General features: G+C 47.2%; 2 protein-coding genes and 1 long non-coding RNA gene across 7 annotated transcripts in view; 1 reads left to right on the forward strand and 2 right to left on the reverse strand.

Moving 5' to 3' along the window:
- The window catches only part of SDR42E1 (short chain dehydrogenase/reductase family 42E, member 1), a 252,431-nt gene that overhangs the window by 174,429 nt on the left and 63,603 nt on the right, over positions 1 to 14,399 (reverse strand). The window lies entirely within an intron of this gene.
- MOCS3 (molybdenum cofactor synthesis 3) overlaps positions 1 to 14,399 on the reverse strand; it is a 95,946-nt gene that overhangs the window by 17,930 nt on the left and 63,617 nt on the right. Inside the window, exon 1 of one of the 2 annotated variants that reach the window (XM_069638460.1) lies at positions 3,794 to 3,864. The exons of the other annotated variant lie outside the window; for it this stretch is intronic. The gene's annotated coding sequence lies outside the window, so the exon portion shown is untranslated. Of the gene's footprint in view, positions 1 to 3,793; positions 3,865 to 14,399 lie in introns of those variants that run through there. 2 annotated transcript variants of the gene reach the window in all.
- LOC138521199 (uncharacterized) overlaps positions 4,009 to 14,399 on the forward strand; it is a 63,615-nt gene continuing 53,224 nt past the window's right edge. For both annotated transcript variants that reach the window (XR_011282969.1, XR_011282967.1), the window contains exon 1: positions 4,009 to 4,116. This is a non-coding gene — a long non-coding RNA (uncharacterized lncRNA). The remainder of the gene's footprint in view (positions 4,117 to 14,399) is intronic.

The following is a 14,399-nucleotide window of genomic DNA, read 5'->3' on the forward strand; positions in this document are numbered from 1 at the left end:
TCGATTTAGATTGCCATCCCTTTTCATCTGGAGAACCTCCCTCTGGACATGGGGGGGGCTCCTGTCATGACTGGATATCTCTGTTTTTCTCTCTTAACTTGAGAGGACCGCCATCTGTCATAAAGAAACAGCCTTTTTGTCACCTTCAGTAGAGCCAACAATGGCCACATGGCCGCCTCCATCTCCACCAGCAGTTGGCTTAAGGGAGCATTTTATTGAGGGGATCAGACCCACTCCACTTCACTCCCTCCGTCCGTCCCCCTTGCCCAGACACTATTCAGTGCTGAGCAGCCAGAGTGATGACCACTTGTGTGGGGGTGGGTGTTTCCCTTTTAGACATCTGCAGGGCTGTCACTTAGGCTACTCCAAGCATGCCCATGCATCATTACCAGCTTCACATCTTGTGGGAGTGCCATAATGAATTTACTAACGCAGTCCTTCAGGCTGCTCTACCATGGTGGCCCCATTCTGCTTATCTTGGTAATAAAGGTACACTGGGTTTCGCATATTTCTGGTTCTGTATTTCTGGATACGTGGGCAGATCTACAATACCAGCAGAGCTCACAACTAGAATCCAGGTAAGATTGAATGGAGATGGACTCCTATCAACAGAAATTACCATGCAGAGAGGGCTAAAACAAGGCTGCCCATTAGCTCCAATGCTGTTTAACCCTTTTCTTTCTGATCTACATGAGGTTAAACAAAGCCAGGTCATTTGCACCTAGAATTACCAGACTCCCCCTACCATGGTGCCTCTATGCCGATGATTTAGTCCTGATGGACAGGACTCTGATAGGCCTACAAAGGAGACTCGCCATTCTGCAAAATAAGGTTCTCAAAAATGGCTTGCAAATTAATGAGCGAAAAAACGAAAATCATGGTTATGCGGGAAATGAGGGGCAAATCCAAGAAGCCCTTTAGATGGTCTCTGAACCAAGCTGAACTCCCTCTGGTAAAATAAATTTTTTACTTGGGAGTATCCACAAGCTCAAGTATTGAAGATAAGCCTAGGCAGCTGGAATGGAGGATACTTGTCAATGTTCTGGCAACTCAGGCCGCTAGAATCCACAAAAAAATATGGCAAATTCACGTTCCGGCTGATACTGGACTTCTATAAGCTGAAAGTCGTGCCAATCATTTCATATGGAGTGGAAGCCTTGATTTCATTTCCCTAGAAAATGTGGAATACACTGGAAGGTCTATTCTGGAGACAAGCTTTAAGGCTCCCAAGAAGAACTTCAATGGCAGTTATATGGCATGAAATGGCCCTGATCTTCATCCATGGAATGGTGGTATGGAAAACCTTAGCTTTATACAGGAAATGCATCATGCCCGACACCCCAGACCCGTATTGGATACTAAACGGACCAACCACCCTCCGAAGACTTTCCCTTAAAGGCCTGGAAAAGGAGGTGCAAGGCCATCATGGCGAATGCAGGAATCACGGAAGACATTCTGATCGCTAAACCCAAATCTAGCAAAACGAAAGCTGTGGCAGGAGGACTGGATATGAACATAACAAGCAAGATACAAACATAAGCTGCAGCACAATCTATGGATCGAACAAAGCTCATTCAACCACCCTCCAAATTATTTAGTAAAATTCCCCCGAGAATGCAAAACCGGAGTGTCCTTTTGAAATTCTGCCTTAATATTCTACCAACTTGGGAATCATTGGAGATACTTGCCATGCCAAAAGCAGTCACTACCTCCAGATTCTGCAAAGCCTAGGTGCTCCAAATTGCCAGTGCAGGCGCATAACATTTCTGAAAAATCAACAGCATTTGTACTGGCATCTATGATGGATACCCATGAAATAAGATGCATTGTTACTCTGCTGCCCTCACCAGCCAAAATCAGCTTCCTGGACCAGCACAAACACACACGTTATTTGGCTCAACATTCACTCGCTTATTCACATAAAGCATTCACTCACCAATCTCATGAGAGGATCAGAAGTGACCTTCCCATACATTGTATATCCCCCTACACCTGTTCCAAATAGGCACAGATTTGTTTTCTTCCCCCTGTGCTTTGAAAAGTACCTCTTTTGAAAATCGGGATTTACTTGAAAATGCCCAGAACCCCCCTCTCTGCCTATGCCTTGCACAGTTGTGCATCTGGTGGGAAAAGTGCACCTCAATGTGCACAACTATGATGCACACATTTAAATATCCTCTGTGCACGGTTCAACACCTTTTTGGCACAAGTGAAGTGAATGTGCATCCCATCAGTTGTACCAAACACGTTTTGAAAATAGTGGCACGATGGTTTATCCCTACTGATCACTTCTTTACGCTGTACATTCATTTCAGAGAGTGCGGATCGAGGTGTCAGAGGGGAATTAGGAATGGGAAAGGACACAGGGGAAGTAAAGGGTGCACTGTGTTAAATGCCTTTAGCTCCAGAGCAGATACGGTGACTGCAATTGTTAGCCCCAGAGTACATATTGTGCATGCCATCATTGTCGCCGAGTAGGTATTGTGTCTGTAGTTATAAGCCGCAGGGCAGGTATTCTGTCATATGTAACAGATTAGCAGGTACTGTATCAATCGTCATTAGTTCCAGGGCAGATACTGTTTCTGCAATTGGTATCCCAGTTCCGGTACTGTGTCTGTATTCATTTGCCCCAGGGAAGGCATTGTCAAATGTAGCTGTTGAGCAGGTATGTACTGTATCGGAAATCGTTGCTTGTATTGGGTCAGCACTCATTCGCTCCAGCCAAAGCCTTTAGCATTAGCGCTCGAAAAGGTAGTGTCTGCGGCAGGGCCGGCCTTAAGGGCAGCAGTGCCCTGGGCGAACTGGCGCCCTCCCCCCACTCCTACCCCCTGGTTAACAGGGTGCGGAAGGGGGCGGGCCAGGATGGGCAGCTTTTTTTTTTAACCTCCTCCCTCAGGCGAGGAGGTTAAATAGGTGCAGTTAGCACCCCATTGTCATTGAATGAGCCCGCCATTGCGCCATTGGAAGACTCCCCAGGGCTGCCCTGGTGGGGGGGCTAATGGCGCCTTTTCTTGTGAAAAGTGTCCACGGCGGAGGGGCGCCTTTAAATGCACCCACCGCCGCGGGCACATTTTACACTAAAATGCCGCCTGCTGCACCTTGTCCCACAACTCCAGCTCGGGGGAGCCCTTGAAAGACTCCCCCGAGCTGGCGTGGCAGGGGCAAAAGGCGCCCTGGGTGGCGTGGCGCCCCGGGCAGTCGCCCGGCTCGTCCCCCCACCCCAAGGCCGGCTCTGGTCTGCGGCTATTCATCTGGGTGTTATTTCTGTGTCTGCAGCCATTAGACCTAGAATAGACACTGTGCCTGCAGTTATTATCAAAAGAGTAATCAGAGCAAGAGAAAGTACCGGATCTGCAGCCATTAGCCCTGGAGAGTCATTACTTTCAGAGTAGGCTCTGGCACTGGAGACAGCAGCACGTCTGCAATCGTTAGCCGGCATAGGTATTATTATATATAGTCCCTGTAGTAGGTGCACAGGAGTTACTGCATCGGCGAGCATTCCAGAGCCTGAGCTGTAACGTAAATGAGCTTCGGAGCAGCTACCGTGTCTACACAACAGGCGACACTGTGTAATTTCAAAACCATATGTTTAGAAAGTCGTCACGTGCTTATCATTTTTAATTTCAACATATGATTAGTACAATACGAGTTACAGCTTCAGCCTCTTCAACGTGCATTTCCAGAGGTCGCAAAAGGGACGCTCTAACCAATATAACAAAGGAGCGAGAACGAACTGAGTTGATGGACGCTAAAAGAAATGCATAATTACAAGAGCTGGATCGCATGCACTCACCTAATGCTGCATGGAAACTGAAAAGGAACTTTGGGGAAAGGGAGGCCTTGTGATGCTATCAGTATCAATTGACACACAGAGTAAAGTCCCAATGAGCCCCGACAGCATTGTGTTCGTTTAAAAGTGTGCCGACACTTTCTCAAATGCCTTTATGGCGTCATGTTGCGTTGACGTTGCACGTAGAATGTCTACTTGCTTAAGAAGAGAATCGCGGAGGAAGGAGGACTATGTGCCATGCATGGGCAGATATATTTAGCTGCCAGTGGCTTCTTCGTATTTTTATTTTGGTTGCAGAAACAGCAAGTTTTCGTGTGTCTTGGCTGGTAAGTAGTATCTCCAGCCCCAACCCAAACAGAAGTCATTTATGGCCGTGCAGTGTACCTGCCTACATTTGTAGATGACAAACCCGGGGAATGACGTCACGGACGGCCGCCCGCCCTCCTTTTCAGCAAGAATACGCCGCCTCTCGCCCACATTTTTTAAACAAAAAAACTCCCCAAGCCAAAGCAGTCCGCTGCACACAGAACAGTATATACGAATCACCAGAAAAAAAGAAGATACATTAGTGACAGGTACACCTGAATAGATCGGCACCCAGGCAAGCTTGTTTTACCTCATTTTGTAAAGATCAAGCCACATGGCGGGTTACCTCTGCGAGTCCGCATCAGCCCTGCTGGCCCCATTGTATATTGGTGGAAATTGCCGTCTATTATTTAAGTCAATGTGACAGCAATGAAAGTAAAGTGGAAAGTGGAAACTATCTGCTGGCAAGAAATTTATCCGCACATTGCAGTTACCTTCTGTATCGTTCACTACTTTATTTCCCACAACTTTTATTTCTGACAAATCAGATGGACGGGGGTTGCTGCCTTGGCAAAATAAAAGAATACTACAGTGGTAGAATGTGAATTTGCGCTACTTCCACCCGATTGTCTACCAGCAGGGTCTTTTGTAGTCAACCAGATGGAGGCATGGGAGAGCCACAGCCTGCGCTGTAAAACTCAGACTCCGTGCTCTTCCGCGAAGACACGGAGAAGAGCATGAAAACCTGCCGTCTAAGGGCTAAACCCCGGAGCTTAGTCAGGTATTTATGCCGTGCAGCATGTTTTCCACCTCCAAATGGCAGTGGCTTTTTGATGTATTCACGGACTTGAATCACAGGCTTTCTACAAAACTGTACAGTGTATACGCCATCTTTCCTCACCGTTCTCTGTGCAACGGCTTTCACTGTTTGAAAAGCAATGCACTCACCTAGTTGGAAGTTAAGCCCCATGTCGATCCCATTTTTGCCGCATGCGCATGCTTGCTTCTTTTTCTGCCCTGCTGCACAGGTTCTCATGGGTTGGATCCTTCAAAGCTGCCGAACCCTCCAGCGCCGGGGGTGATAGATATATGCTATCACCGGAGCAGGGCACGAGTGCGGCAGCAGCCCGGGGCACTGGAAGAAGAGCAGCGGCTGAAACAGGGGGTGTGGAGGGATGGGGGGTTTTGAGAGGCACGATTGCTGCGGCATGACGTTCCTGGGCCACGATTTCTGTAACTAGTGCCTTTACTAGGTGTGGGGGTTCTGGCTTGAACATTGCAGGGAGATGTGCCCAACTTTACCGCTCAGCGCTGCCAGGCAGTGCATTGAATGGTACCAGCCAGAGTCTGTCTGTACCACAAGATGTCTGTCTTGATCACCACCCCACCCCCCTGATAATTCTTCTGCTGTCCTTCATTTCCCTGTGTTGTCTCACTGAATAGATGCCTGCATGTTCATGTATACTATACCTACCTAGTCTTGCCAGCAAGATAACAACAATTAAGTCTTTCGCCTTAAAACTAGCCATACTGTAGAGTGACTATCTTGTTATAAAGAGCATGTTATTATTATTTTTTTAAAAGGCAAAAACCTACTTGCTATCTTGCTGGCACCGTTACATGTTAACCTATATTTTGATTGCTAGTTTGGAAGAGCATTTGGATCTTCCCTGGTCCCTAGGGGGTGGTGCACTTGTGGGCTTGAACGACACAAGGCTTGATGTAATAAACGAACCTCCTCTGCAAAATCCATGGTTGCTTTTTGATATCCACTTGCTTGCCGTGCCCTTATGTTCAACATTGCTATGTGTACGGTACTGTGCATATACAACTCGTACACATGACCGCACCTTCAGTGGGTAGGAGCAAATTATTCCCAGTGCTTTACTGTGAAGGGAAAGAGTCACGCCATACCTGCATAACCTCTGGGATTCCCTGGAGACTCTCTGGGTTATTTGGCTCTTCTCTGGGTCTCTGGAAAGAGCCTGGAGTCTCTGGGTGTTCGCTGTAGTTTCCGGGGCCCGTCCAAGCCTCCATCGGATTGGCTGCAAAATACAGCTGCCGGTAGCTAATCGGGTGGAGTTGTGGGCGGAACCCGGAAACAGCACAAAATTTCCTTCTCCCGCACTGAATGAGCTCAGTGGCGGGGCAGCTCCAGAACAAATTGTTTTTTTGCAATCCTTGCAGGACCGGACTCTCGACTCGAGTGTGACCCGATGTAACGCTCACCTGGTATCCACGGGGACGTCACTCAGCCTGTTCTGACCTCTTACGACCTCAAACCCTTCCCTGGAGGCTATTCGACTGGAGACTGGGCCTGAAACACAGGATTCGTAGAGTTTAACTCCCTATTGTCTGTGTATGCTTGAACCCCTTCTTCCCTGGAGTCCAACCCTTCCCTTTGATCCACAGCTCACCCTGTTTTCTTGGATAGTGTGCTTTCTGTCCTGCTTTCAGTGCAGGGGCGCGTTGATTGATGTGGGCTCGTTGCTGCCTAGTTACTTCACTGGCAAGAGTCTGACAGGTAAGTATAATGAGTCTTTTGAACAGTTCTCTAACTTTGTTCCTTTCCTTCCTTAGATGATGGCCGGCGTCCGGGGATGGCCGCGTGCTGCTGAGATGAGTAGCGCTGAAGGTGAGTGAGAGCGCGATGCACCCCTTTCGTATTTGCATTGAACTGAGTTCTTTTTCTGTGTCTTTTAGGTGCCACAACGTTTTCAGCGTGGATGCCGGTTATGAAGAACAAATGTGGTGGGTAAGCGCGGTATGCGGCGCCTCCTAGATGTTTCCACGCTAACCTGGAGTGTCTTTTCCCTCTTGCAGATGGACGAGAAGTTCCGGAGACAGAGTTCCCCCAGAGCGGCTGGGATTCAGGTAAGCATTTGAAGCTTGTACAGTATTTAAAAATAAGCGAAGATTTGCAGAATGCTTACTAATGCCTTTTTTCTGTTCTTTTTCCTTTTCCTTAGGAAGCGGCGTGCCGGGATGGGAATGACACAGCCGAAGATGCCCGCAGGACAGAAGGAGCGATGAATGATGGGCAGGAGCGCTGCAAGGTAAGGCTGTTCCTAACAGTGTTCTTGTTCTTCCAGGAGCTGAGCGCAGAAGAAAGATGCAGGCCTACTGTAGACCGATCTGAACACGGTGAGTGTCACGCTGCAGGTGCAGAAAACGCAAAGCATGTTTCTCAGCATGGGTGTGGCTTAAATAGTCTCTGGGTATCCCAGGTGTCTCTGTGCTGAACCACACCCAAAAGACTAGACCGCACATGCAGTTCTGGGAACCGAAATATGTGGGGGCATCCATCTTGTCCCCATCAATGCACCTACAAGTCCAATCCCCAATGTTATCCTACGGGAGTGAGTGAGTCTGTTGCCACAAGCGCCAAGTCTGATTCCAAGTGGGTCTTTGGAGGGATGGAGAGGCCCTTGAGGGCCATGTAGGTGATTGAGGCCTGGCTCCAGCCTGACATCTTGGAGAGCTGGGGACATGAGGGGCAGGAATCATGACACCCGACGAGCGACGTGAATTAATCTGCAGGTTCCGACTGCAAAAGAGAGAGCTGCCACCCACCACCTGGGGTCAGCCCAGCACGCCAGACATCCATGTGCCGTGCCTGCAGTCCTGCACTCCAGTCTACTCGGCCTCGGCAAACCATCCAACCATGTCAACAGCACTGTGAGCCAGCCTGATGAATTTAGGACCCCCTAATTAAAGTTTTTAATGAAACGGGATTGAAACTATTAGTATTCTAAAAGTTATTCAAAATTGGTGATGGTTGCAGCTTCTGTATTTCATTACTTCTGACAGAGTGTGCAGCTGTGTGTACTGAAAACAGTATTCAGTGTTTATTTTGCTTCAGCTTTCATTCTTTTTTGGCAATTTGCCTCATATTTTAGTCACCCTTCAATGCAAATTTAATGGACTTGTATCTGGTGAGCTATGATTACTTAAGCAAGAGCTACATCTGGATTTGTTTAAACCTATAAAATGGTGGTTCTGATTCATTAAGTTTGCAGCTTTTGTATTTAATTTGATGTGACATGTTTTACCTTTTATTTTTGGAGAAAAATGGGCATGTGCCATGAATCGTCTGTCCTATTGCCTACTTCTGACAGAGCTTCAGCTTTAATTATTTTTTGCCAGCTTGCCATGTCACCCTTCAATGGAAAGGCAGTTTGTTGAATGTATGACGAGCTAAATCATGGCCATTTTCTCACCAGAAATTATTTTTAAGTGGGCAGTGTGCTTTTGCTTTGTTCTCATTGCTATACTGCTGTGCGCGGAACCCACTCGATCTCTCATTTGGGAATCCTTTTCCTGAACTCATTTGTTGAGAAGCTGAAGGGTGGTGGTGGGCACACTATCCCACTGAGTTATGATGTTCTGTGCCATTATGTTAAAATGGCAGCAATGCATTCATTTGTGTGTGTTTTGTGTTCAGCTCAATACATGTGATATTTTGTATGTGTAGTGTGTTTGTGTGGTCATGGCATGCCTGTCTATTTTCCTCGGCTGGCAGTTGTCTTCCGTTTTCATTATGTGTGTGGCTGTGGCACAGCTGGCACTGGTCCTTACCTGATGGTGGTTCTTCAGTTTGATGGGTGTTTTTGTGGGTTACTGGCAGACATTGCGCTTTACTGCATCACAGTGATCCTCTTCCTTCAGCCCACGAAGTGCCTTAATGTCCAAAAGTTATACCTGGCACTGTCCACTGACATAGCAGTGCCACATTGGGGAATGCATTAGGTATCTCCCTTGTTGATACGGTAGGTGAGAATTAATCCCCTCCTGTTTCTCCTTGCCACCTTACTTTATGATTGCCTGGATGACAAATCTATATTTACATGCTTTCTGGTGTTCCATGTTTCACTTTTGTGTCTTTCCTCAACAGCCAAAGCATTGATGTATCAACTCCGCCCCAGATCAGTGTCCTCGCCTACAGAGGCACGGAACATGGTAAGTTAGGTGCTAGGGAGAAGGGTGCCTGACTTTAATGAAAACCACAAAAATGTTCCTTTGCGATGCTGCTGAAAGCCCCTTCCCTAGTGCAAGAAGGGGGCTTGCAGCAGCACTTTAGAGCTGTATATTTTGTTTACTGATCGTTCCCCCACCACTTAACTTGTATATTGGTTGGCTGATGTTTATGTGGCCATGGGTTGCAAAGGTTTTCAACTTAGAGCAGGGGCTATGGAACCTTTGTCTATCCAGTTGATTTGGACTACCACTCTAATAAACCTTCACCACTATAAAGAAACGCACTGGTGGGGGGTGTCTGTAGTCCTATTCTCTATATGGTAGAGGAGAGGCACAGAGGACCCCAGCCAAGATTCTCTTTTATGGTCGCAATGGACCAGCAATCAAGGCCTAGCTTCTCGGGAGGTGATGCAGGCTTGTTCTTAAGTACAGTGTAGTCCCCCCCGAGCCCCCACAAAGGAATGCCCACACACTGTATTAGCTAACATTGTCTTTATAAAAATAAGGTTCAGTGTTACATACACTATCACGATAATACACTTTGTCCTACGACAATTCTAAAATGGTAAATATATACAGTTCTAGGTGGTACCACAATTACTCTGATTCCATTAAAATGCATCAACTGTATTCAGTTCAAATAGCATACGAATCAACACAGTAAAACGATATCAACCATAGACTTGGGAGGAAGATAAGTTGGTTAGACAATTGGCAGAATACTGGCCCAGTTACCTAGACACAGTTCTATATGAGGATCCTCCCACCTGGGCAACCTGTAAATGAAGATGCACCACAAGCCAGTCCATATATTGTCTATTAGAGTCTTATCTGCTTCTATAGTTCTGCAACCCAAATATACCTTGTGTTGTAGAGCGAATCGACAGGCCCTTCTTGAGTGCACTCCCTTTCAAGCAGGAGCCACGGGTCTTCCAACTTCCGAGATGAAGAAAGGGTGAACGTTGTTGAGGCAGCAGCTTCGGTCCTTGTGGTGCTCGTAGATGAGTGATTGAAAACATCCTGCAACAGGGGAGGCATGCGGTGCACCTTGACGACAATGGTTCGTTGTCGCAAAGAGTCAGTGAAGAACTTTGGCCCAGCAAGGGCGTTGACGCGTCGGTATCGGCGAATGGGACCACGGCTGGCTTCAGTAGCTTTGTCTGCGTCTTTGGGTGGCGGGAAACCCACCGGCAGATTCTCCACCGGCAGATTCTCCTCTGTCGTCGGTGGCCTTTACTTTCTCCGGCAGAACAAAAGCAATGGACGATGATGAACAAGGGAGTCCTTGGATCAAATGTTCTTGGGTAAAGGGAGCACGCTGGCTGCGGTCGTCGACGGTGGATGGCTGTCTGGGTCTTTTCTTCGTTCTCCTCGGCGGTCCCCTTCTCCGGTCGGCAGCCTTTCGTAGGTCTGTCTACCAGGGAGCTTTGGCAAAGATCCCCTGGTGCACGATGATCCCTCGTAGCTCGGGAAATGGTCTCCTTACCAAGTCCTCTCTTGGATCAGTTCTTGAAGGCACAGCAGCTTTCAGATTACACAGAAGGGAACAGCAGTTCACCTTCTTCCGGCTCGGCTTCGAGAGTAAGCATCAAGTATCCACTTCAACTTCTGAACGATTTCTAGCAGTGAGAGGCCCCCAGATATGCTGTTGATATCCGATTCACTCTGCTGCGTCACACTCAGGCAACCAATCACTCAGAAGGGCATTCAGGCAGTCAGGCAGCCAATCGGGCGCACAGTGCATTCAGGCCATTCTTCTCCATCCAGATACTCGCAACACAGAATGTGGCTTCGGACAAGCACTCTGCCATTCAGCACTACACACTGCATTCATACTAGTTTAGGGCAGGGCTGTCTCAGTCACTGTGTCAAACAGCAGATACTAGACACCCATAACACAGAATGTGTATTCGTCACACACTACTTCACCCAGGGCGTACCCACAATATACGGTCGTTGGGAAGGCTCCAGCCAGTCTGGTCGGCATTTCCCCACACTACGATATATCAACTTACAGTCAGTCGGGGGAAAGGACTGAGTCGGGGTTTCCCGGGACTGCGGGAAGAGTAAGGCAACAGGCGATAGAAAGCAAGAGGCCACAGGGGCCATCTTGTCTCCATCAGTAATCCACTGATTCCAGTGACCGGGCCTGGGCATCCCAAAATGGAGGATGCACAGGGCACCTGTCACTTCAGCACGGAGCTGCCACCAGCCCGTACCCTGCTCTGTGGGCAACCCACAGGTGCCCAAAAACATACATTAGGAGTACAGGGTTGTACTCCCACCCATGGGTGCCATAAGGGTATCCCATGGGTCTGTTCACCAAACCAAATACAGGAAGAGCCACACTGCCAGGAGTCCCACATGAACTCCTGGACAGAAAACAAGTCAGAACATACATGATAAAGCAATAAAGGACACGGATTCAGAGGCCCTGTCCCTCTGATGCATTGCCAGAATCACAACCACTCTCTATTGTGGCTTGGTCTGGTAGGGGTTAGTGTTCATGGTGACATTCACATTTATTGCATTCTACTGTAAACTGCAAACGTGCTTCTAATGACCGCTACAACAACCGAGTTTACCCTTTTGACATGTGGGCGGAGCCGTGTGCAACTGCGTGGAGTCTTGTGTGGCTATGTACGGGGCATAACTCTCAGGCTTTTTGATTTCAAATGCAGGCAGGTATGAGTTACACTGGCCCGGCGATATTCCTGATTTGACTGGGTTGTCTACTTAAGAACATTGCAGTGTCACATAGCCCCTGTGAGAATGTGTGTATTGTATATAAAGGGCACAGTGGCATTATGGTTGTACTTTTAAATAAGTTGCCCAGACAGCTGCATGCTGGTGCACAGACGCCTGCTGGCATGGATTTCCCTTTTGTGAGGATTGTTGATGTGTGACACGTGGTAAGTGTGTGCGACTTTCGCAGCATCTTCAATATTGCTTAATTCTGAAACAGGGTGCCAATGGGTGCAGTTTTGTTTGGCTGGCATAAGGGTGGCCACGTTTTGAAGTGTGTGGCAGACTGAGCCACTGTGCCGTACGCGTGCGCTGCACACACCACCAGGTGTTGTCTCAGGCCGGGACTGGTTGAAATGCCCTGATGAATGCTCTCTTTGATTCCTGCCTTCCTGCTTCTGGTGGCACAGGGCGCGGATGAACATGAATTTGCTTTTACTTTACTAAAGCTCCAAATTAGATTTGCTGTTGTGTTTCTGCGCACAGAGAATGGTTGCAGGTATTAGCCATCCAAGCTCTCATTAAGAAGGGAGAAAGAAAGGCTTCTCTAACCAACAGTGGACAGATGCCCCCACCTATTTATATTTGTCAAACAACCCGTTGCTTGCTGCCTGATCAGTGCTTTCACTTAAGTCATTGCTTTCCAGCCAACTAAACAATGTAAATACGCAGAACGCCACTATCTAAGTGGCAGCCATTATTTGTCGAGCAACTGAAGGAGATTGACATTAAAGGAGAGCCTCAACCCCTGCCCCCCTCACCGCTGCCCCCTTTCTACTTCATTCAAGTTGGGGATGATTGTTTGCAGTATATGCATCAGTTTGAGATTTGTGTAATGTGAAAAGTGTACAGGACAGAAGGCCTGTTCTCAAGTTAAGTTCAAGGTCAAAGCTCCCCTAAATAGGTTCTGTAAAGCTGCCCCCCATAAAAAGCAAATGGTTTGATATTCAAAGACTGTAATTTTGTATTGTAATGCTTTTGAATATTCTTTTTTTCACTGCTGGAAGTTACGGATGCTATACCCGTGAGACAGAGCTGTTGTATTGCTTTTACGCCATTTATTTTAAAGAATGTATAGAGAACTTGGTTACCCCAGTTGATTTTCCATTGCCTTTTCATTTCAGAGTAGGGCGAAGTTGTGCCAACCTTTGGGTGCGGGACAGTTTTCTAATTCCCTCTATGACTCGTGCTGCCCTCCATCTACATTTAGTTTATATTCAACACTTTGGGGAAATCACTACATGATTTAATAAATACAAATCTAAGTTTCAGGGACTTGGACAGATTGCTGCATGTTCTAGTTGTACTTATGTCCCATTCTCTGTACAGGTTGATGATGTTCCCGGAGGGTTTTTATTTGCCCCTTCAATGCGGGTCGTGTTTTTTTCCACCATTGCACCTCAGCAGTTAATTGAAGATGGTTGTCTGCAAACTTTTTAACGTATTTATTAAATGCTTGCCAGGGTTAGTTTTGATCACTGTCATTAATTTGAAAATATCTTTATTGATCATTGTTTCTGATGATCTGCAGTGAATGCTTTTTATGATGATGTTTTGGAGCAATTTTGACATCTTTTCTTTTTTGTCTCTAATGATAGGACTAGTTCATTCTCATTTGTGTAGCTTGGGGATATATCTTGCTTATCCGTTTTATTCAGCAGCCTTCTGTAGCAGAGGACTGGCACGGTAGCAGGAGTTTTCTGACTTGCGCATAAAAGGAATGTGGTTAATTGCTTTGCTGTTTAAAGTGGTATTGACCTTTTATTCCCTTAAGGCTGTGGTTATTAAAACTTTTTATGCAAGCCCCCCCCTCCCCCACACCTTGAGTAAAAATATAGTTTCTGGGCCCCCACCCGCAAGCCACAAATGCTTATATTTGCTATTAAATGCTTATATTTTCTATTAAAAACAGTCAGCATAATCCTCTTATAAAGAGCTTCGTCCTGCCCCTCCCCCCAAACCTGGGACATTCTTCGGGCCCACCCCTGAAAACCACTGCCTTAAGGCACCCTAGCTGTTCAGCCTACAGAGGCCCCCATTTCGTAGGTGGGGCGATTCCTTTCCCTTGCCCTTTCTGGTTCCACACAACGACTGTTCCCCTGATCAGTCTGATCGCTTTCAATCCGTCGCAAGTAGGGGATACATACTCCTACTGGCTGCCCCTCTCTGGCTTTAACACAGTTGCTGCTCCAATGATCCCACAATGTTCAACATGAATATGCCCATTGTTTCCACCCTCTAAGTAATATCTACGTGTATTTGACCGTGGTGCATGTGTGAGAAAACCATGCCTCTGCGAAATGTACCCATGGCTTGGTTGTAGTGCATAACTAATGGCACAGTAGCGATGCTTATGGGGTTAGGGGCATCTGTTCACCCTTCTGGAGGATAGTGCCTGGCTCATATTGGCAAAGGCCTGCCTGCTAAGGTGTAATATTTACTTTTTGTTCCCCCAGTAAAGATCACTTTGGTTATGGGTTCTGTCTCTGCATGCCCTCCTTTTTTCGGTCCCTAGGATTTTGTATACATGTCGCTGTCTGCAAGCTGGGACTCTCTAAGGTTGATATTTACATTTAAGAAA

The sequence above is a fragment of the Ambystoma mexicanum genome, chromosome 1q (assembly GCF_040938575.1).
Source record: "Ambystoma mexicanum isolate Mex_15411 chromosome 1q, UKY_AmexF1_1, whole genome shotgun sequence".
In the NCBI taxonomy this organism is placed as follows: domain Eukaryota; kingdom Metazoa; phylum Chordata; class Amphibia; order Caudata; family Ambystomatidae; genus Ambystoma; species Ambystoma mexicanum.